The sequence below is a fragment of the Schistocerca gregaria genome, chromosome 3 (assembly GCF_023897955.1).
Source record: "Schistocerca gregaria isolate iqSchGreg1 chromosome 3, iqSchGreg1.2, whole genome shotgun sequence".
Lineage (NCBI taxonomy): Eukaryota > Metazoa > Arthropoda > Insecta > Orthoptera > Acrididae > Schistocerca > Schistocerca gregaria.
The window spans coordinates 732,811,377-732,833,519 of record NC_064922.1 but is presented as its reverse complement, the minus strand read 5'-3'; positions in this window follow the sequence as shown (position 1 = coordinate 732,833,519).

The window sequence follows — 22,143 nt, the reverse complement described above, 5'->3', positions numbered from 1 at the left end:
TTAATATGAGGACAATCATGAGGTATATTGCCACAGAACTATATTATAAACACTTTTCATTTTTCGTACTATGTTTTTGATATATGTATATGTGTGATGTGTAAAATATCGATATACAACCAAGGTTGGCAGTACTGCACAGTTTGTAAGCTCTGTGAACAGGAGCCAGTTGTTGGCGGGGATGATGCCCTGTCGTCATCCGAATGGAAACCTACTTGCTTTTTCCGTTACGTGGACGACACATTCGTCATCTGGTCACATGGTATGGATAAACTCCTCGACTTCCTTACACATCTAAACTCCATACACCCCAACATCAAATTCACTATGGAGACTGAAACGGAGGGTAAACTAGCTTTCCTTGATGTCTTGGTCAAGGAAGGGCTGACGGCACCCTAGGTCATGGGGTGTATCTGAAGACAACGCACTCTGATCTGTATTTGCACGCAGACAGCTGCCACCACCCTTCACAGAGGAATGGGGTACTTAAAACTCTAGTACATAGGGTGCGCACTATCTCTGACGCACAGAGTCTACCTCAAGAATTGGAACATTTGAGAACTGTATTTCGAAAAAAAATGGGTACTCAGAGTGGCAGATTCAACGTGCTCTCCGTCCAACCACTACAGCACAACCTGTGGAGATGGATGAAATCACGAGGGAGGACGTAGGCACTGCATTTATTCCATATACAGGCGCACTCTTGGGGAAAATCGCCCGCATTTTGAAGAAACACCGGTCGGAACTGTGTTTTGTCCAAATAAAACACGTGCACTGGTGGGGAGCCCCAAAGATGACCTCGGTTTGAGGAAGGCCGGCGTGTACCAGATTCCGTGTCAATATGGCAAGTCGTATATTGGTCAGACGATGCGTACCGTCGAGGATCGATGCCGTGAACACCATACGTTGTTTGTTGGAAAATCATGCTAAGGAATATGAACGCACGAAGATTCTGGTACAGACGTCGAGATACTGGGACAGCCTTGTTAGAGAGGCCATCGAAATTCGCACCAATGACGACCTCATAAACCGTGACTGTGGCTAGAATCTTAGCAAGGCTTGGGAACCAGCGATTGGGTTAATCAAGAGTAAATCGAGCAAACGTATAGTTGTGACGACCACGGCGGACAGAGTCATCACTCCGACGTAATCTCAGACGCTGTCACAATCTGTTCCACCGCGCGTCCATGGCGCGGATAGCGGAGGAAGCGTGGCGCGGGCGGAGAGTATTTAAATCGGCCGCCGCCGCAACCGAACCCAGTTCCCTCTCAGCAGCCATAGTGTACGGATCTCCGTGCCGGCACGTTCTCAGGAGCTCAGTCCGTCAGTTCACCTGATGATGGCGACATGTATGATCGCCGAAATATTGTGCCCGTTGGACACTGTAGACCGGCAGTACACCCGTGGATGTTTTGATTAGCATTTATAAAAGTTGGAGGCTTAAGTATTTGTCAGTTTTTACGTAGCAGAACACACACCCTGGACCTCAAATAGACTTAAACAGTGGATGGCGAGATTCATCAGTTGACCACGGGCGTGCAACAACTACCAATAAAGGTAAGAAAGTCATATTACTCTAAATTCAAATTGTGATGATACTTTTTTTTCTCCATGTCTTCAACCCTGTATGTACTCTATTGTTAGAGTGAACAGCGTGACGGTGACTTGTTGTCGACTAGGCACACCAGGGAGACCACATAGGTTTAAAATGATAATTTGTAGCTTAATATACTATTACTGATAATAATTAATATTTGTCCCCCAGAGAAAGAGGTGCATTACATATGGGGTATCTTTGTCCGGGATCTCAATTGCTTTGTTTGAACTGATACTTGTATGTTCACAGGTAACAATTCGTCACACTACAGTAAATTAACTAATAAAGACGAAGAGGAAAGTGAATCCAATGAAGAAGGTCAATAACATTTATTAAGGACGGACGCAAATTACGCAGCAACAGAAAGTAGACATATAATTACGACGGACGCGAGACCACGCGGAAAATAAGATAAGTGTAGTAATTTGTTCATATTGGTGACTTGTTGAACGTACACTCCTGGAAATGGAAAAAAGAACACATTGACACCGGTGTGTCAGACCCACCATACTTGCTCCGGACACTGCGAGAGGGCTGTACAAGCAAAGATCACACGCACGGCACAGCGGACATACCAGGAACCGCGGTGTTGGCCGTCGAATGGCGCTAGCTGCGCAGCATTTGTGCACTGCCGCCGTCAGTGTCAGCCAGTTTGCCGTGGCATACGGAGCTCCATCGCAGTCTTTAACACTGACAGCATGCCGCGACAGCGTGGACGTGAGCCGTATGTGCAGTTGACGGACTTTGAGCGAGGGCGTATAGTGGGCATGCGGGAGGCCGGGTGGACGTACCGCCGAATTGCTCAACATGTTTGGCGTGAGGTCTCCACAGTACATCGATGTTGTCGCCAGTGGTCGGCGGAAGGTGCACGTGCCCGTCGACTTGGGACCGGACCGCAGCAACGCACGGATGCACGCCAAGACCGTAGGATCCTACGCAGTGCCGTAGGGGACCGCAAGCGCCACTTCCCAGCAAATTAGGGACACTGTTGCTCCTGGGGTATCGGCGAGGACCATTCGCAACCGTCACCATGAAGCTGGGCTACGGTCCCGCACACCATTAGGCCGTCTTCCGCTTACGCCCCAACATCGTGCAGCCCGCCACCAGTGGTGTCACGACAGGCGTGAATGGAGGGACGAATGGAGACGTGTCGTCTTCAGCGATGAGAGTCGCTTCTCCCTTGGTGCCAATGATGGTCGTATGCGTGTTTGGCGCCGTGCTGGTGAGCGCCACAATCAGGACTGCATACGACCGAGGCACACAGGGCCAACACCCGGCATCATTTTGTGGGGAGCGATCTCCTACACTGGCCGTACACCTCTGGTGATCGTCAAGGGGACACTGAATAGTGCACGGTACATCCAAACCGTCATCGAACCCATCGTTCTACCATTCCTAGACCGGCAAGGGAACTTGCTGTTCCAACAGGACAATGCACGTCCGCATGTATCCCGTGCCACCCAACGTGCTCTAGAAGGTGTAAGTCAACTACCCTGGCCAGCAAGATCTCCGGATCTGTCCCTCATTGAGCATGTTTGGGACTGGATGAAGCGTCATCTCACGCGGTCTGCACGTCCAGCACGAACGCTGGTCCAACTGAGGCGCCAGGTGGAAATGGCATGGCAAGTCGTTCCACAGGACTACATCCAGCATCTCTACGATCGTCTCCATGGGAGAATAGCTGCCTGCATTGCTGCGAAAGGTGGATATACACTGTACTAGTGCCGACATTGTGCATGCTCTGTTGCCTGTGATTCTGTCAGTGTGATCATGTGATGTAACTGACCCAAGGAATGTGTCAATTAAGTTTCCCCTATCCTGGGACAATGAATTCAAGGAGTTCTTATTTCAATTTCCAGGAGTGTATTTTGTGGGTTAATATGTTTCTAAATTTCTTAAAAATGACAATAACAGAGGAGCTTGCAAACAATCTACATCTACATCCATACTCTGCAAGCCACCTGACGGTGTGTGGCGGAGGGTACCTTGAGTACCTCTATCGGTTCTCACTTCTATTCCAGTCTCGTATTGTTCGTGGAAAGAAGGATTGTCGGTATGCTTCTGTGTGGGCTCCAATCTCTCTGGTTTTATCCTCATGGTCTCTTCGCGAGATACACATAGGAGGGAGCAATATACTGCTTGATTCTTCAGTGAAGGTATGTTCTCGAAATTTTAACAAGAACCGAGCTTCTGAGTACCTCTCCTGCAGTCTTCCACTGGAGTTTATCTATCATCTCCGTAATGCTTTCGCGATTACTAAATGATCCTGTAACGAAGCGCGCTTCTCTCCGTTGGATCTTCTTTATCTCTTGTATCAACCCTATCTGGTCCCAAGACGTGCATGGCTTAATCTTTGAGACAAGTATATGACTACTGGCAGGATCAACCAGGGGGGAGGAGGCAAAATCGAATGCAAATCGTGAAGCTAATTCCAGTACAGAAGCAATGGATACTGTATCAAAACCGATGTTCAGGAATTAGATACATCCACGATGTTGCGATTACTGTTAAAACGAAACGCTGAACAGGTAAAACGAAACGCTGGACAGTTTAATTCTTTGAAGAATGTAGTATCTGATTTGAAAACGAAATTGTTAGAAAATTCAAAACTGGTGGAAGAAAAACTTTTGGAAGAAAATAGCCTATTAGCTCAAATTCTTTAAAGTAAGCAGAACTATCAAATGAGAAATGGAATTAATCAAAACCAATTTAGAAGAACGTGCTAAAGATATTGAAGATAGGGTGGGGGACGTGGAAGATAAGGTCGGTAAAGTTGAATTAACAAACGGGATGAGGAAGCAACAGCAAAATGTGTCTAATCCATTGTGAATGAAAGAAACATTAAAGAGGGGGAAATGATTACCAGACTTGACTTGCATACGAAAAGTTTCGACAGCAAATTGTCAATGCTTAAATACAATGTAATGGAAAAGGTTAAGACTGTTGAGCATAATGTTGATTCTTGTAACACTGTAGTTAAGGACAATGAGCATGAGGTGACAAAATTACAGAAACAATTAAGTGAAATTCGGGATAATTTAGCCATGAAATTGGTGGCGACTTCTTTTAACGGATTTTGGCCAGGTGTTAACGTGCGTAATTTTCCATGAGGCAGAAAATTACACCCAGTTGACTTTATCATGAATTGTCGTGACAATTTTTCGTCTGAAATGAGTGACACTGTAAAGAATAAATTCATTAAAAATTTACTTTACAGTGATGCTTTGACGTGGGCGAATTTGTCCACCACTTTTAATTTAACATACTGTCAGTTTGAAAAAAAGCTTTTTGAACAAATTTTTCTCAGTATCAGTTAGGCTAAAATTAAAAGTGATTTCCTTAATGGACCTAACTATAAAGAATGTGATGACGCAATAAGGGAATTTTGTGAGAAACAGTTATGAAAATTGGCACATTTGGACAGACCTGTTGACAAATGAACGCAAACAGACTTCAATGGGACTTAATTTATGGACCAGATGACTCTATTAAACAATTTTTGAATTATGTGGAAAAAGTACATTGTGCATTGGAGAAAAACAAAAGATTTAATGGACACCACTATGAAACCACTATGAACAAAACCATGGGGAAGGGGGGTTGGAACCAAAATTTTAATAGTAGGAATAGTCAAAGAAGAGACATTGGTAATTATCAGAATAATTATAATGGGAATCATCAAAATTATCAGCAACATCAAAATGAGAATTATCAGGAAAACCTCAATAGGAAAGAGAATGGGAACTAGGGACGAAATGAGGACAGGGAAAGCAATAATTATAGCGGGAACAGGAATAGACAATGGGAAAATTCTGATAGAAGACAAGATGTTTATGGTCAAGGCCAGTTAAACTAGTTGTCCTGATGAAGGCCTGTCAGTTTGGGACAAACAGATTTAACTTTAGAAATCAGGCTATGAGAAACCAAAGTAGTCATAGACAGAATAATTACAGAAAAAGACAGATTATTAATACAAGGAGGACACCTGAAAATGTTGAGACCTTTTGATAAACAATTTCGGCAGCAAATAAGTGATGGGGGCAAGCAAAACTAATTGACACATTAGTAATGATGATTCGGAAATCAGTGGAGATGTAATGAAGAATTTGTTCATGGAGGAAGAAAATGTTGTGTGAGGTGATGGTGGGGGGGGGGGGGGGAGGTTGTTTCTATGTTGTTAATACTAATGACAGCTATGATACTTAGTATTCTGAACTTGTACTAAGTGGTGATCTGAATGATGTTGAGACTTCTGTAAGTGGCAATGAGACTCAAGTACTGAACAACAGAGTTGTAGAACTGAAGAAAGAAGGGGGTGATATTAATGTGAGGGATAATATTGAAGTGGTTGATGTTAGGGAAGTTGAATCATGTGTTGAGGTATTGAAGGGTTCTGAAGAAGAGGCTGTTGTTGATAGAAATGCTATGGAATATGGAAGCGGGGTAAATGTTTTTGTTGTGGTTAAGGATGATGCAGATGTGGGTATTGAGGAGGAGGGTGTTAGTAATGAGAGTAATTGTTCAATACAGGAGGATCAAGAAGCAGTCATGTTGGTCAATACATAATCAGTAGTCAACAGGATAGATGCTGAGAATGAGGAGGAGGTAATTATTGACATAGAAAACAAAGAATAGAGCCTTATTTGTAGGTTGTGGGATAAGCTTAGTGAGGGTAATAAAGATAATGTCTTGGAGGCAATTATTGGAAATTTGCAGGAAGGTTTATCCAGTTTGGTGGGAGCAAGCAAAAGTGGCTGTAATATGTAAAGAATTGCTTATGGAGAATATCAATAATGTGTCTATGTGAGGAGAAGCCTGATTGTCTTGTGCACAATGTGCAGACTGAAAATACCTTAGCTTATGTTAAACAAAATGACCTGAAGTGTGGAAGATGATTTATTGCATGAAGATGTTGAGGAAGAGAGTGAAATTATAGGTAGCCCTTATATAAAAATTTGTATTAAAGATTGGATGGGTTGTTGTCTGATTGACACAGGGAGCCCCATATCAGGAGTCAGTGGAAAGTTAAGGGGTAAAAAAAAATAAAAACCATGAGTTTGCAGAATTGCCAGTAGTAGGGGTTAAAATCAGGGGGGCAACAGGAAGATTCAGTAAAACAGTAAAAAGTCAGGTACTTTTATCTTTCAAAGTTGGAGATGTGATCTTGTCATTCCAGAGCTGAGTGAAGATATAATTTTGGGCATGGATTGGAGATTGAAAGTGGAAATGGGATTTGACTGGGGAAGCAAAACTGTTATACTTGTTCATCCTACAGATAAAGATAAGAGTTGTAAAGTGAATTTCATTGAGAAGTGCAGCAATAGCCATAATCAGATCAGGGGGTAGATTATTCTGATGATGGGGGATATTTGGATTGTTTTGGACAACAGACTTCTGATGATGTGGATTATCAAATCTTAGCAGAAAACAAAATTGCTGAATTGGGGAATTTAACCCATGAAAAGCAATCTGACTTTAAGGAACTTTTATGGGAATATTCTGATGTATTTAGCGACAGACCAGGCAGAGTAAGAGGTTATGAATGTAAACTTGTACTTAAGCCCCATGAACCCTTTTTCATGAAACCGTATGGTATGCCAATAAGCAGGAGGGAAACAGAAGAGAAAGAGTTGGAGAAGATGGAGACTTCGGGGGTTATTCGAAGATGCAATAGTGAATATAACAATCCGAGTGTAGCTATTGCCGAGAAAGATAACAGTGTAAGACTTGTCCCTGATTCCAGATTTCTGAATAGATTATTATGTAGGTAAACTGATCATCCTGAAAACATTAATGAATTACTACACAAGTTTGAACATGTAAAATTTATGTCAAGTTTGGATTTGACCTCAGGATTTCATCAGATACCATTAGCATGGGAATCTCGGAAATACACAGCATTCCTATACAATGGAAAATGTTACACATTTACTGTAGTACCTTTTGGACTTAATGTTTCTATTGCAGAGTTTATCAGAGCCTTTATGTTTTGGGAAAAGAATTGTTGAGTAAACTAACTATATATGTGGATGACATTTTGGTTTTGGGAGAAAGTTGGGATGAACACATTGGGTTACTTCAGAGAACTTGTGAGGAGTTTAGGAAAGGATGCATGTCTCTCAAGCTATCAAAATGGAAATTTGGTGTGAAACAATTGAAATTCTTCGGACACATTATATCAGAGAATGGAATGATGCCAGATGATGAGAAAATTGAAGCTATTGCAAAGTTTCCACCTCCTAGAAATAAGAAACAGCTGAAATCATTCCTTGGAATGTGTGTATTTTATAGGAAGTTCTGTGCTACTCAGACACTTAATGCACCATGTTTGGGGAATTTGCTTAGATTGTCACACTGCTTTTGAAGAGATCAAACATCAATTGATAAATAGTAAAATCTTATTTAGGCCAGATTTTGAATTACCATTCTGTCTGATGACTGGTAGTAGCAACTATGGTTTGGGGGCACATGTTTTCCAAGTGAAGATAGAGAATGGGATAGAAGAACATAGATCAATTGCTTTTGCCAGTAGGACATTGCAGAAACAAGAGGGAGAGTACACCATTGCAGGAAAGGAATTGTGAGCTGTACACTGGGCCTTTTCGAAGTTGACAAATTAGTTAGTGGGTCATGAGGTAATAGTCTTTTCTGATCACAAGGCACTTTCTTATTTACAAGAATGCAAGTTATACCATAGTAGAACCACAAGATGGGCACTCTTTCTTCAGCAGTTTAACTACACCGTCAGATACATAAAAGATAAAGAAAATTGCATAGCAGACGCACTTTCCAGGCATCCTTTGGGAGAATCAACTGGTGACAATGACAACGATGAGAGGAATGAATTTAGAATCATGTATCTAAATGGAATGAGTGAAGAGAAAGAAGTCATGAAAATTTGCAACGATTTCAGAATCATGATTCAGATTGGAAGTTGGTGAAAAGTTATATTGGAAAAAAGGAAAAGTAGGGCACTATTACAAAGTTCATACAGGAATACTATTTAGGAGAATGAAGTAAGATAGTGAGGTATGGAAATTGTGTTGGCCACATGTATTTGTTAACTTGTAAAATATACCCACGAGAGTTATGGTCATTGTTAAGCACTCAAATGTGTTCAGAAAATCCAGAAAATGTTTACTTTTACAATATGGCAAGGATGGTCAGGAAAATCCTGTCTATTTGTGATCTGTGTCAGAGTTACAGTGACAAATCAGACGAGTAGGGGGTCAGATGCAAAATATAAATCCTAAACAGCAGCTTGACATTGTAGCAATTGACTTGTATGGAAGACTGCGAACTTCTAGAGGAGGGTTTACGTATGTCTTTGTAATTGTGGACCCACTTTCTAAATTTATTAGGTTATACCCATTGAGAAATGCTACTAGCAAGAATATTATTACATGTTTTACCCAAGACTATTTTAAATGTGTGCGAGTACCCAAGGCAATTCTCAGTGACAATGGATCACAATTCACATCCAAAAGTTGGGAATCATTCATGTATAGAGAGGAAATTAACCATATTCTTATTTCAGCTTATCACCCTTCGAGCAACCCCGCAGAAAGATACATGTGGGAAATTGGGAGATTATTTAGAACTTTCATACTGACCATAACACCTGGATAGAACACATTAGCAAACTTGAAGATGTGATGAACAGCTTACATCACAATTCAACTGAGTTCTCCCCTTATGTGATACTTTTTGACAAAAAGCCACCAAATTTTATTAGTGAATTGGTTGAGTTTCCAACATGTACCAGTCTGACAAAACCGGAAAAAGATGAAATAGTAAGGAGGAATATGAAAAAGAGAGGGGAAATTGGAAAAGCTAGCCATGACGAGCGAGTTTAAAGTTGGTGATCTAGTCCTCGTGAAAACGGTAGAAGTCAAAATCATTATGTGAGGAACTTAAGAAATTCTTTGAGATGTAAATATAGGACCTTTTGTAATATCTGAGAATCCTTATCCAAATGCCTTTAGGTTGATCTATCCGGAATCTAGAAAACTTTACGGTCTACGAAAAATCACTGAGTTGAAACACTATAAAAGTCCATGTTAATAATTACAGTGTCATATCTGTCACAGCTTAGGTTACAGTTTCTGTCTGGAATTTTGCCAGTCAGTTTGCAATATTGTATATATTTATGGTTTACAGCATGAAGATCTTATGCTCTTGTCTTACATAACGAATGCTAACTTGGGAAATTTATTCATGCTCATGCCTTTTGAAAACATTTTAATTGTAATATAGATAATTTTGTTAATATGCACTTATTGCAGTATTTGGGTTTCTGGAGATCATTTGACCCAGTTTATTAATTTACTGATCTATTCACCCTTGTGCTATGTTCGGGCTGAAAGTTCATATGTTTACTATATAATCCAGTATTGTGTCTTATGCAGTTAACTGTTGAATTCTGAAACACACTATTCAGCCATGTGGCGTTATAACTGATCACTAGTCATATTTTGTTTGACATGTGCTCTGTGCACCTAGGTAGATATTTGGTCAGGTGTACACTTCTGAACCAGGAATATAAATATAATTTGCATGATAAATACCATATTTACTCTGATCTTAGCCACACTTGAATCTAAGCCGCACCTGAAAAATGAGACTCGAAATCAAGGAAAAAAAAAAATTCCCGAATCTAAGTCACATCTGAAATTTGAGACTCGAAATTCAAGGGGAGAGAGAAGTTTTAGGTCGCACCTCCCAATCAAAACAAAGTTGATTCACTGTTATATGCGACACAATTAGGTCGAATGAATGACGATACAGCTACATAGTTAGGTTCGAATTGTAAGCTTTACCAGGTATCCATTGCTATGCGTCAGGCACTCCGTCCGTATTTATACGAGTACCCTTTCTTTTTCACGTGCTTCGTCTGGTTTGAATTGATTGCTTATATCTCTTAAGTGCCGTTCTCTTTGTTATAGGTGTTTATGTCACTAAGCTGAAAATGCAGTACTGTACTGTGTCATGCATTGTTTGTCGCATTCTGATAAGGAGTGTTTACGGACTGGCGCCGCTCGCGGCATGACTTGCTTTTGTGTACGCTACCGCCGCTTACAATTTTTTTTTCTCTTTAAAAAAAGTGATACGAATCGTCTCATTAGCGAAACAATGGCAAGAGACTGCTATTTCTTGTTACTTACACTGCTGCTTTCTTTGATAATGATCAACAAGAACCAAATAATAGACTGCGTGTGATAGATGTTCTGAATAAGAGTTTACCTAAAATATTTCTCCATTTGTAAATCTTTGCAGACGCCTCTTTAGTACATTACATTACGCGCACAGAAATTAGTCAACTCAGATTTAAAAATCTAGTCAATTGCCGTGCTTCCTTTCTGACTGTATCACTATTAGGCATAGGAATAATACGAATATAAACATGACATGATATGTTTATTCTTATGCGTTTGCTGTTGTCTCGCTCTAGTTTCGTAATTTATTAGGCAGACAGGATTTAAATGAGATAGCAGCAAATACGAAAGAATACATGGTAAAAGGTTTATATTCATCATATTCTTATGGTGAAGAGAATACTGCATGTGATACAAATTCATAAAAGCTCCTATTAGCAACCATCTCTTGTCACAGATAGGAAAAAATTCAGAACGTAGAGTTGGCCACAATGACAAACATCCCAGTCTTGCCAGTTGGGTTTTTGTAGTACATTGAAATACTGCTACATTCGAAGATGAACAATGCGGAATTTGTATATGAAAATGCACTGGTCAAAAATAGGGGCGGAGAAGAAAAGCTCGTCTTCCACCTTCTTTTTTTTAAAATTTATTTACTGACGCAGAGGTTTTGGCGCCAGTATTTATCTTTGTGCCTGCAAAGCATGCCTGTGTAGCGCTACATATATTCTATGGCAGAAGTTAGTTGTGGCATCACCTACTAACATTTTTCAGAACTTCCGCTTAGTTTGCACTCGATTCTAAGCCGCAGGCTGTTTTTTGGATCACAAAAATCGGAAAAAAAGTGCGGCTTAGATTCGAGTAAATACGGTATACGTGAACTATGCTTTTAGACCACACATATACATTATGCTCATTATGTAGTTTCTTGTTGAGCCATAACGTACAGAGAAGTACTGCATTTGAATTGGAGAGAAACAACAGTAAATGAGATTTTTCAGTGGTAAACCTTTCCATTAGTGAACCCATTTTACATTGTAATTAATTTTCTATAAGCTTTATGCTACTTTATATTCAAAATTTCTGGAGTTGTGATGTTTCTGCTGTGCCACTGAAACATCTCGTTCAAACTTACGTTGTTTCTGATATTGGATCTATAATACACAAACATTTATATAATACTGACAAACAATGAAAATATATAAGAAATGTACGCTTGACACTCAAGAATCTGAAATCAACCTGTACTTAATAACTGTGAACTTATAAATATGGAAATACCAATCATCTGCATACATATATAACGATCTGTTGTCTTACACATCATATTACAAGCGCATGGCTGAAAAATTGTATTGCCTTTGAACAAAATTTTGAAACAATTGGAATCCTGTAGTCACATGTTGTGAATAACTATGCTTTGCAAAGATTTTACATGCCATGATTAACATTAAGAAGAGACGGAAACTAACGTATGAACATCATGTTCAACTTATACTTGTACAGTATGATGACAATTCAAATACCTATTAGTAGGTGAATAACCGTAAGAAATATTCAGGCTGAGGCTGCAACTTTGCTGATGATACTTTATATAAAGACACTGGATATGTGATACTTGCTGTATCAGTTGCCATTCTTGTGAAACAATTTTAATACAGAAGGTTGAGGAGAGAAGGTGTAATGGAATTCCATGATCAGCTCAGAGGAGTTGGACAGTGTATCATACTTGTGGCACAGGTGACTCATACACACTTAACACATTTTCTCACTTGTGAGGCGAACTCTTCTTGCGACTTTTGTGCGGCGACGTATCATGTGACTATTGGAGGAAGTGACTGGTGTAATCTGCTCATACTGCAAACTGTGTGACAGGAAGCTTTGGAGTCTGCAGTATGTTTGTATGAACCAGTGTCCATACACATTTATGGTGATGCTAAACCAGTATCGGCAAGTTGCGAATACTATGTGGTTCTCACGGAGACACACAGACCTTGTGCATGTTTGTATTGGTTGGACTATTGCTCACTACGGTATCACAGGTTCTGTCAATAAGACATGGAACAGTTTATGGCTGTGTGCTGGTGACCGAGAGGAGAAGACTCCACGGTTTACTTGGTTATTCTAAACTTTTATTGTTTGTGAAGCATGGACCTTAAATGAAGGATGCTACACACTGTACATAACTACACATTACATATTACCTATGGCATAAATTTAGGGAAGTTTTATATATGATTGACTACCATTTCTATGCATTTTTAGGATTAGGGATAAATTTACCATTTTGTTGTATAGTATAAAAAACTGAACTGACCAAGAAATTGCTATCCTCTATTTTACACACATGAGAAAACAATGACGTTTGTGTGGATGGAGACTTGAACCTCCACAGAATTACTTATAACTACATTGAAAGAAATCAACTAGTTTATACACATGATTTGATATGAGGGAAAGGTATGAGAGTTACAGGACAGAACGGATAAAGGCTGTAGGGTAATGTGCAAGAAAGTACTATAAACACACAGGTTTGTAAAATATTGACAATAATATAGTTTATTTCCTTTCATTTTTGTACACTATATGACATCACATTAGGATTAGACAATTTTGATGCACTCTTGCTGCTTGTGAAGCATTATTCTTTAGGTTAGAGAGATGATGTGGTAGGGAATTATATTTTGTCTGATTCACATTATTGAACTTTAAACACTAGTGACCCACTACTACAAACCAAATCAAGTTGCAATCTACACTATTATTTCTACATTTTGATACAAGAGATGGCTGGATTAATATATTCCATTGCACTGCCATCACTGATTTCAACTATTATATATCTTGAGAAAATATGTTAGTACTGAGGATGACTGGGTTAACAGGTTCCCATTGCACTGTCACTTCTGATGTGAATTATTAAAATTTGGTAATCAAGCCCAGAAAGATAGAGAACAATCGCCCTGGGTGAGATACCATTATAAATATGTGCCATTAATTGAATGTTATATAATTCCAGGATAGTTACCAATGTACTAAGTCTGAAACCTTACAGATGTGGAGATAAATTCAAGAGAAGATTGGCGGGCACAAGAGGACATCTGAAGAAGATTGTTAGCATTTGTGTAGTAGGGTCAGTTCCATTGCATGTCTTGCCAGGTCCCCAGAGGATTTAATTAACATAACACAGCTATTCTTAGCAACGCATAATGTAAAGGTTCAGCCAGTATTTCTTAAGCGGGTGCAGCGCAGTGAAACCCGGATTTCCGCAGACACGGAAGGGAAAGTGTCACACAGTACAAATAGCCTGAGCTAGTAAACACGTTGAGGATACAAACAGCACATCTCCCGGAACTTTGATGGTGAGAAGGAACTTTCTGCCCCGGGACTCTGCCGAACATATCGAAACCAATATAGGTCCACAGCAACTAAATGTCCGGGAAGACCAAAAAATAAGTTAGAGAAAGCAGATGTGAGGGTTGTGACCGAGCAGGGTAGACCTTCAAAATGGGTATTTCAGGGCATCCACAAGCAGCAAGGAGGAGAGTCATCGCAGAAGTTGAAGAGGAAACAAGCAGATGAGGCCCGGCAGCATTGAGAAGGTAGCAACCGCTACTATACTCGGGCCGCTGAAACATTGCACTTGACGTTTGCGTATGAAGTTGGCAGCGTAACAGAGTAACAAGTGAAGAACGATAGGCGCTAGGCGTTCAGCGTGGGGCGCCAGCCAATCACAGCGCAGTGAGCACTGCTGTTACTCACGTGCTGTGACGTCAAAGTAACCGCGTTGCCGGCTTTGTTTAGTGAATGTGTATACAATGTGAGTTGTGTGTTGTTTACCGCGTGTTTTCGTTGTACTGTGTGCTATATCGTTGTGACTTTTGTTACGTTGTGAGTTTACGTAATTGGAAAATGCCACCGAAAAGACTTCGTTCACCTAGTGACAATCCTTTGCGTCGAGGGGTGCCGCTAAACAGCCAGGCACTGGAGTTCCTACGCAGAACTCTTGAGTTTTACCAGCAGGAGAAAAACTACGTAAGCATTCATGGACAGCCATCAATTCCTGCCGACAAAGTGGTGGAACGTACGTCGAAAACTCTTGGTATTAGTGCAAGAACGGTAGTAAGTAAGGGAGTATTACTACAAAACGTGGAAGATACTGAAGTGAGCCGTAATGATGTTGTAACCGCAGAAAAGCCAAGTCTAAATGCAGTTGTTCTCAGACGATACACCAGAAATCATACGGGGAGATAGAGTTAACAGGGGACGCCAGGCGTGTCAGAGGGGTCACAAAAGATAACGACGCAGCCAGATAGCCGAGGCGGCGGTCCAAGCGGCCAGGCAGCTGCACGTGATAAGCAAGGAAGCAGACTCAGCTATTAAGATAAAAAAAGAAAGAAGTCATAGAACTATTGTAGAGTATCTCAGACACTTTGTAACAGGAGATCAAAGTTCTTGGGACAAATGGGTACCGTATGCAATTTTTGTGTTCAACACTACACCACACAGCAGCACAGGATACACACCATTTGAATTACTATACGGAAGAAAGGTTAACATACCAGGAGTACTGCAGCAAGAAACACAGCAGGTAAGTTACAATTATGAAATGTATGTAAATAAACTAAGAGCGAGAATGCAGGAAGCCCACAGAGTGGCCAGAGACTCGATTATAAGAAGTAAGAAAATCAGTAAGGAACAGTATGACATGAAACAAAATCCAAAAAACTTCAAGGTAGGAGATAAAGTATTACTGCACGATGAGTCGGTGAGACGGGGTAGATCTCGGAAATTAGATTCACAATGGAGAGGTCCATTTGAAGTAGTAAAAGTGGAAGGTCCTAACGTAGTAATAAAAGTTAAATGAAATAAGGAAACAAAAGTACATGCCAACAGGCTGAAACAATTCTTTTAAATTTCAGGTATGGCACTCAAGTGGCAGGTCGTGAAATTCGTCATAGTGATAACAGCATACTACATCACTGCATCAGAGCATGCAACAAATGAGTACCAAGTGACGCCATTTCCGAGTTCATCAAGAGTATATTACGATAATAGAGGACAGGTAGAAATATACAGTACCACATGGAGAATAATCACATACGTAAATCTAGATATAATAACAGAAAGGTTTCAGAATGCGGAGAGGTATGGTAGGGCAGCGGTACAAAGGTGCCGAGAAACACTAACACAATTAAATGTAGGATTAATAGAATGCAGGGTACTAGACCAACAAGTAACCCATCATGTGGAACAAATCACAGGATTGCAACTTTTAGTACAGCAGCTAACGAAACACGAGACCAGAAGGAAGAGAGGAGTATTCAACTTCGTCGGGCAGGTAAGTAAAATACTGTTCGGGACGTTGGACGAAGCAGATGCAGCATACTATAAGGAAAGAATAGACGCTATGGAGAAAAACTCAGAAGGGTTGTTGAGGCTAACAAAGGAACAGGTGGCAGTGGTAAGAGCCACATTGGCGGGAGTAAACAGGACGGTATATACACTAGAGTCAAATGAGCACGTTCTGAAGACAGGTATGCAAAGACTAGAACGATTCATGAAGGAATACGTGAAGGAAACCGATATAGGGTTTAAACGTGTAGCGTCCTTCGCCACAGTAACAGAGCAAGTATTACAACTATCGGCAGTGTTTGGTCAGATCGAAGAGGAATACGAACAAATGATAAATGCCATTGTAAATGCTCAGAAGGGAATACTACAGCCTCATATAATTAATCCAGTCCAAATTGTAAAATACCTAAGTTTAATACGGGAAGAACTAAAAGATGTAAAGTTTCCTGTTCCTCTTACGGAGTCCTCAGGTTATCTATTGTTATGAATAATTGATTTAGATGTTTTCATCTCGGTTAGCATACTAGGATATGTAATTAATATTCCATTAATAAATAATAACAATTTCAATTTGTATAGAGTACTCCCACTACCAAAAGAAATTCCTATAGAGTACTCCCACTACCAAAAGAAATTCCGAACATGAAAGGTAAATATGTGTACATACAGCCAGAGAAAGAATTCTTACTAATAGATGAATCCAAAAGGCAGTACGCGAAACTTTCTGCGGAGGAACTAAAATGCAAGGAGCTAAGTAAAAATAAGAGACTGTGCAAACAAGCATTCGCCTTGCTGTCAACATTCGACCACGAAGAGTGCGAAGCCAAATTGTTGCAACCGGTAAGAGAAATTCCGGAAGATTGTGTGCGAAAAATAGTCGCACTGAATCAGAGCCTTTGGACTCATCTAAACAGTAACGAATGGCTATATGTAGCACCGAAGGAAGAAGGCTTAACAGTATCGTGTGGAAGGGAACCTAGTAATAAAAGGGGTAGGAAAAATTAGTTTTTCCAGTAAATGTGAGGGGTATGGCACTAGAGTGTTCATACAAACAGATAGAGTGATTCAGAGTAATGTGACGAAGTAAGACATAGTTCCGCAGATCAATCTAAAATTCGATTGTTGCGTGGTAAACAAGGAAAAAAGGAATGTCTCAACGTTAGCATTAGATTTGCCATTGGACCAGGTAATAACACAGTTAGACGACTTTAAAGTCGCAGGGAAAAGACTGGATGATGTCCAGAAGATGGTAGAGAGACAAGAGGAGGAAATGAAGTACTCCAGGTACTTCACACATTACTCCATAACTACGTATGTAGCCATATCAATAGTTATTCTAATCATAAAAACATGCTGTTGTAAAAACTGTAAATGTTGTAAAGACTGTTTTAAAAGTATATGGAAATATTTTGAAGACAGTGATTGTTGTGGAAAAGTATGTATAAGAAATACCATAGTCAACCAATACCCAGAGACTAGTTCAGCTAGAAGACACACTAATAAAGAAACTGAAGAGATAGTAATTTATGAAAGATGTGGAAAAGACCAAGGTGATACGGACGCTTTCAGAAACAGACGTTAAATAACTGTATCTGAAATGTGTAATTGAAATGTAACTGTATTTGAAATGTGTAATTGAAATGTAACTGTATTTGAAATGTGTAATTGAAATGTAACTGTATTTGAAATGTAATTCTAATTGAAATGTGAATGTATGTATCAATGAAAGTGTCTTTTGATTTTAATGCAAATGCTTTTGACATAACTGAATGTTAGGCATGTATAATGTAATTGTATTATTGTGTGTTTAATGAATTTGACTTTACTAAATGAAAATTAAACATATAACATATCAGATGCTAATGTAATAAACAAATCTGTAAAGCATGTAATGGAAAAAAATAAAAGAGTCACAATTGATGCTACTCTGAGGAGTAACGCCAATTTCCCTGGCGGGGGAGGTGTTGTAACCGCAGAAAAGCCAAGTCTAAATGCAGTTGTTCTCAGACGATACACCAGAAATCATACGGGGAGATAGAGTTAACAGGGGACGCCAGGCGTGTCAGAGGGGTCACAAAAGATAACGACGCAGCCAGATAGCCGAGGCGGCGGTCCAAGCGGCCAGGCAGCTGCACGTGATAAGCAAGGAAGCAGACTCAGCTATTAAGATAAAAAGGGCGCTCTGGGCAGGTCCCTTAATAAGCAATAACTTACAGTATCAACACTCTTGGCTAGAGGGAGAAGTCTGGGAGCGGAGAGAGAAAGAAAGAGGGCCCTAGGTGGGGACCGCACTACGTCATGAGGAGCCAATGAAGGGCTCAGGACCCCGTGACCATATAGGGAGAGGCCCCTCTACCCCTCCACCCAGCTTCTGAAGAAAAGTACTGAAGTTAATACTAAAACAATCCCTAATAAGGAAAAGTTGCACTCGACGCTACGTCATGCCAAGCGCTGGCGGGGTCGAAGGGGAAGAGCTAACAAAACTCGGAGGCACGCCGCTCCGGGGATCTCTCTCTCTCTCTCTCTCTCTCTCTCTCTCTCTCTCTCTCTCTCTCTCTCTCTCTCTCGGGTTTAGGCAGCGACGGTAGTCAGCGTGAGTAGCAGCCGACTTGGGCTGAGGGCGGGCTGCAGGCAGACAGTTGGAGATAGTCGCCGATGAGCGTTTAGGCAGCGACCGCGGGACTCTGACGCAGGGTGCTAGTGTGGGCAGCAAAGTGCTGGAAAGTTCTATCAGGCAGCCAGAACGGTGGAAGTCAGTCACCGTCTCTGTAATGGGCTTGGCTATTCTGTAGGTACAATCACTACGCAGTTAGGGTGATCTGTATTCTTTATGAATAAATTAGAACTTTTATAACGTCCATACGAGTTTACTTCTACCAACATCCTAGCCTTGTACCTTCACACCAGGGAATTTTAACATCTTAGCCAGATCAAAAGTCTCCCTCTCAATTAGGTCAACCGGCTAATTCCCGTTTACGAACCGTGTCGCTCAATCCCTTGCAAAACCCACGCTTGGGACGCGACAATGATTCCGAGCTGTCTGGATCAAATAATACATTTTTATCAACCCCGGGAAAGAAGAAAAAGCGGTGTAGTCCTATCACAGATTTAGATTCTTTCCAGACTGATGCAGTTCGTAGGCATGTTTATGCTTACTACAGCAGAAAAGAGTATCCGACTGTAGCTAAGTTATTAATCTCTTTAAAAGAAAGTGAACTCTTCAGGGGTGGTAAAACATCACTAAAAATTGTGCTAAAAAATATGGGTTTCCGTTACAAAATGCTAGACGGACGCAAAGTACTGTTAGAGAGGGCACATATTGTTACCACTCGTAGCATTTTCTTGCACAAAATTGTGGGCAGAGACATTCATTCCATAATTTGGCTAGACGAAACGTGGGTTAATGCCGGGGAAGCTGTCAGTATATGTTGGACGGATAACACACCCAGCAGTAGCGGCCATCAGCCAACGGGAAGAGGAGCTAGATTAATTGTGGTCCATGCAGGCTCCTCTAGTGGTTTTGTTCCTGACGCACTTTCAGTTTTTAGATCAAAAAAGACTGGTGATTACCATGAAGATATGGATCACGCACGATTTGTTGAGTGGTTCAGGAACCTTTTAAAACAATTCCCTGACCCTACAACAATTGTAATGGACAATGCTCCATATCATTCAGTGATACAGAACAAAGCCCCAACTACAAATGATCGGAAAGAAATTATGGTGCAGTGGTTACAGGCTCGAAATATTGCAGCGGATATGGGTATGACAAAGGTTCTGTTATATTCTCTTGTTAAAGAAAATAAGCCTACGACACCTACATACGTAGTAGACGTAATTGCCAAGGAGCAGGGTCATACTGTAATAAGGCTGCCACCATATCACTGCCATTTCAACCCTATTGAGTTGGTATGGAGTGACGTAAAAATGTATGTAAGGAACAACAACAAGTCCTTTACAATAACAGAGGTGGAAAAGCTGTCGCATGAAGCTATTGTGACTGTGGATGTGAAGCAAAGCAAGCGCTGTATCATGTATAAGATACAGAGGCGAGCGAGTGCACGGGACTTACCCTAGTTCACTGCTAGTAGCGTCACGTCATCGTAACGCGCCTGCATATAGTATTGCACCACATTTAACATAAAAGTAAAAATTAAGATTTGTGTGTAAAACTTTGTTAAAGTATAGTTCTATGTAATAATGTTTCAGGTAACAAATTTTAATGTTATAAAATTAGTAGTTTACGTAAAATTCACGTTTTGAAAGAAAAATCAGAGGCGCGAAATAATAGAGCTACAATATTGAAAATTGGTAGGATGCTTCAGTTCACCCTAATAATAATAATGGAAATACCACAATCAGTTACCTCTTCTAGTTTTTTTTAGTAATTTAGTAAAAACTACTTTTGTGAGTAAAATGTACATAAGCATTATAGATTAAGTACTTTAAATTTTAATGATAAAACAAATTCTTTAAGACCAATGATCAGATAGGACAATTAACAAAGCTACACCAAGTTTTAGTCTTGTAGCATAATTAACAGCTGATACAAGTCTTGATAAAGCTATGGTTCAGAGGTAACAATCTACCGTTAGTTCCATTGTAAAAATTCTAGAGAGTAAAGTTTTAATTTTAGCGGGCTGAGATTTTCTACGTGCTTCTGTACTGCTCAGATGTATGTATACAAAAATTGAGAAGTTTGTAAAGCTATTATTAAATGTGATATTTAAGATTATGTGCCTGAGATAGCGATCACTTGGAGGCTGCAGGCATCTGCATAGGAACGGAAAGAACAGATGCTCTCTTGGCGGTACGCGCCGGAGCTATATAAAAAGAGCGGCAGAGGCAGTAGTAAGCTCACTCCGCATTAGACCAACGCCTAGTCCACGCGAGCTTAACGTCCGATCGCGCCTCGCCTCGGGTGACGTCATAGCGGGCTGTGACATGCGCGTACTTAGCAATGTAAACGGACATTGAAAATCGCGAGGACTGTACACCGTCCTGGATCGTTTAGACTTCGGTAACAAACTGTTATTGTGCCGTCCGTGTGAAGTATAATTCCGCGTGGCAAGTGGTGACTAACTCCACTTTTAAGGCGAGCATTAATCTTTTTTTTTAACATTATTGCGAACTATTAATAGAGCACCGTTAGTTAGAGTAATGAACTATTCGGGAGGAACTTGCTGTAGAAGTCGCCTCTGAACTATTAAACGATTGGCTGAATTAACAATATTTTATGTCTTTAGCATTTTCAGAAGTTTCGAGTAATTTGTGTGAGCCTTTAAGATAATAAAATCTTGTTTGGAACTTTAAATTTTATTGAAGCAGCCCTAATCCCGTGAAGAACTATGGATATTTTTCGTTTAGCTGGGCTGTACAGGAATGTGGCCGTGCAGACTGGGAACTAAGGTCAGTAAGTTTCCCTTCGCTTTCTGACTGGCCACCAAATTAGTTGCCAGGCTCGCGTGATTTAAGGTGGCAATGTTCAACTTTCATTCAACATTAAACAACGACTTCTTCGCCGTCCCACATATGTTGCATCGGCAATAGTCTGTTACGTGAAATGAACATTCAAACAACTCATTCGACAACTTCTTCGCCGCCCCACAGATGCAGCCTCACGGAGAAAAAAAGTAGAGCACGTCGAGAAGCTTATACGAGCAGCACAGACAATAGAAGGCATTATCAGTGGCCATGAACAATTAATGATTTGTCTTGCCGATGAAGACGGTTTTAGCGATGAATCGGACAACAGTGACGATGGCGAGCTGGATGGAATTGCGCCATTATCGCTGTAAATTGGTGAGTGAAAAAATTCTAATATTGGTTATTTATTGCAATCTCGGTTATTATTTATTTTGTAAACTACGTACATTATTGATTTTAAAGTACCAGTCATCAGATGCTTGTTTTTTGTATTTCTTTGCTCCGTTATCGAAAAGGTGCGCATTGTTATGCTTTTACATGCATTATTATACGGTTGTTTACTTCCTGTCATTGTAGTACAACTAAAAACGAGTTTTTATATACATTGTA